The sequence below is a fragment of the Sapajus apella genome, unplaced genomic scaffold (assembly GCF_009761245.1).
Source record: "Sapajus apella isolate SASKATOON/1434 unplaced genomic scaffold, GSC_monkey_1.0 scaffold40, whole genome shotgun sequence".
Classification (NCBI taxonomy): domain Eukaryota; kingdom Metazoa; phylum Chordata; class Mammalia; order Primates; family Cebidae; genus Sapajus; species Sapajus apella.
The window spans coordinates 11,393,905-11,396,621 of record NW_022436980.1 but is presented as its reverse complement, the minus strand read 5'-3'; the positions used below and the strand labels follow the sequence as shown (position 1 = coordinate 11,396,621).

General features: G+C 38.0%; 1 non-coding gene across 1 annotated transcript; it reads left to right on the top strand.

The window, feature by feature from the left end:
* The first annotated feature begins 486 nt into the window (after nt 1-486).
* On the top strand, nt 487-591 carry LOC116565628. Its single transcript, XR_004275545.1, has one exon. It is a non-coding gene; the product is annotated as a U6 spliceosomal RNA (small nuclear RNA).
* Nucleotides 592-2,717: the final 2,126 nt, after the last annotated feature.

The window sequence follows — 2,717 nt, the reverse complement described above, 5'->3', positions numbered from 1 at the left end:
GTCCAGAGTCCGAGAAGCATGAGACCACAGGGATTATTAAAGGATAGTGAAGGCGAAGAATTTTTACTGAGCAATGAAAATGTCTCTCAGAGAGGGGAGCTGGAGAAGGGATGAAAAGGGCAGGTCGTCTTTCCCAAAGTTAAGTTGTCTCTTCTCTGACGTCAGGCTGCCTTCTCCTCTACCAACTGAGTCTGCGGTCCTTATTGGCACAGGATGGGAAGTGCGTGCTGATTGGTTTGTGAGTAAGCAAAAAAGGTTAAAGTGAAGACACCACTCAAAGAGGGGCCTGACAGTATAGAAAACCAATTAGGAAAGGGTAGATATACGTGAAATAGGTGAAGGGTGGGGATCAGTCAGAGGAAAGTGTGCCAAACAGGAAGACAAGTTATCAATCAGGTCTGAAGATTTAACTTGTAGCTTGGCTTCAGGCTTTAAGCTGGTTTCAGCTTGGAGGTGGGGTTTCACTGGGGACACTCCCCTATCTGCCTAGCCATTTGGCTGCCTCCTGTCACTCTCAGAACAATACAGGGAAGATTATCATGGCCCCTATATAAGAATGGCATGCAGATTCATGAAGCATTCCATTTTAAAAAAAAGTAAAAATAAAACAAAAAAAAATTTTTTAATTGACTAATTATACATAGTGATATTTTGATACATATGATGTATAGTGATCAGTTCAGGGTAATTTGCATATCCCTCATCTCAAACATTTATCTTTTCCTTAAAACATCAATACATGTGTGACTGGCTATCATAGTCAATTTGGATAGATGTAGGCTCTATTTCAATGGATGAATACATTAGCTTTTGGAAAATCCTGAGTGGGTGGCAAGGTTTTTTGTGGGTTTTTTTGTTTGTTTGTTTGTTTTTGTAATCTGAGTGGAGATTTCTTTTGATCTGAGAGGACGGCAAAGATCAGGTTAAAAGTTTGCATGATAATATATATCAACGCTTTCAAAAGCAAAGATTGTAGTTGATATAAGATGGTTTCTAGAGAGAAACATATTTCTCTTTAGAGAAGACTGTACAGCCTTATAATTGTTTCCATTCACATGGAACAATTCCAGCTGCTTTTAAAAATCAAATGATAAGCAGAAGGAAGATGGAAAAAAAACAACAGAATTTTTGCTATGTCCAACTGATAAACACTGGATTGCATATAAACTATGTTAAGCATAATTAAGCACAGAATTAACATCATTTGTAATGCAGTGAAAAAAGGCAGCTGAGACAAATGCAAAAGATCGCCAATACATTGCTTTGAGGATGTAAATCAACACAGCCAAGTTACATATTTACAAAAAATAGGAACAAAGGGTCAAACAATTAATTTTCCTTCTTGATGCATGTGCGTAGACTATGGCTAAAGGTTTGAATAAATTTTCATCCTGTTACTATTCATCGAGTTTGTTAAGTCTTAACCTTCCATGAACCATGCCCATCAGTCTATCTAATTACCTAGAATGAATCAAAAAAACAGTTCTAACCTTACATTTCTTAGTTACAGCATCATGGACAAGAGATGAATGTTTTTAATAAAACTTTCAGCCCCGTATTTATGATAAAGTCAAAAAATAAATTATTTGATGTTTCCAATGTTTTAAGTATGGTGCAAGCACTTGAAATATGTCATTCATTCACTCAACAAACATTTAGTAAGACAATATTTTTGATCGGCAGTTTCTCTATTAAATGTTAGAGATAAGAGTTATAAATTTCTCACAGTCTGGTGGGAGTGACAGGCATACACAGATGCAATTTTAATGCAGTAAGAAATGCAGCAATAGCATAGAATTCTGATGTGAAGCGGGAAGAAGGTACGGAGTGGTGGCAATTTGCACAGAGAAAAGGCATTTTACTTTACCTTGTGGGAGAAGGGAGTCAAGAATACTTTCTTAGAGGAGATGATGACTACACTGAGATCTCAAAGAGGAACAGGATTGATTTTCATACAAATCCTCATTAGTAAGTAGCATAATTATCTCCATTTTATAGATGAGGAAATGGACATACTCTGACTCAGAGCTGCTAAGTGGCAAAACCAACATTTGAACCCAAGCCTTCCTGATCCCAGTGTCACACATTTTCCAATGTACTGTATTTTATCTTCTGGTAAGAAAAAACTGGAAAGAGGAAGAAAATACTCTATATTTAGCTCCAAGTCATAAAACCTTTTTACCATTACTGAGCTGACCTATCCATTCCAGCACAACATTCCCTTTTTACAATTTTTCCCATGTTCAGCTAAGAAAATATAATTGCTGGCTTGTATTTCTACCATATGCTCTTAGGAATTCTCATGAAAAGCCAAAACATTACAATTATTTCAGAGAGGAATAGGTATGAAAATCTAAAACTGTCAGTAAGAACAGAGGATGTCCCATTAAAAATCTTTGTAATGGCCGGGCGCGGTGGCTCAAGCCTGTAATCCCAGCACTTTGGGAGGCCGAGGCGGGTGGATCATGAGGTCAAGAGATCAAGACCATCCTGGTCAACATGGTGAAACCCCGTCTCTATTAAAAATACAAAAAATTAGCTGGGCATGGTGGTGCGTGCCTGTAATCCCAGCTACTCAGGAAGCTGAGGCAGGAGAATTGCCTGAACCCAGGAGGCGGAGGTTGCGGTGAGCCGAGATCGCGCCATTGCACTCCAGCCTGGGTAACATGCGTGAAACTCCGTCTCAAAAAAAAAAAAAAAAAAAAAAAAAAAAAAAA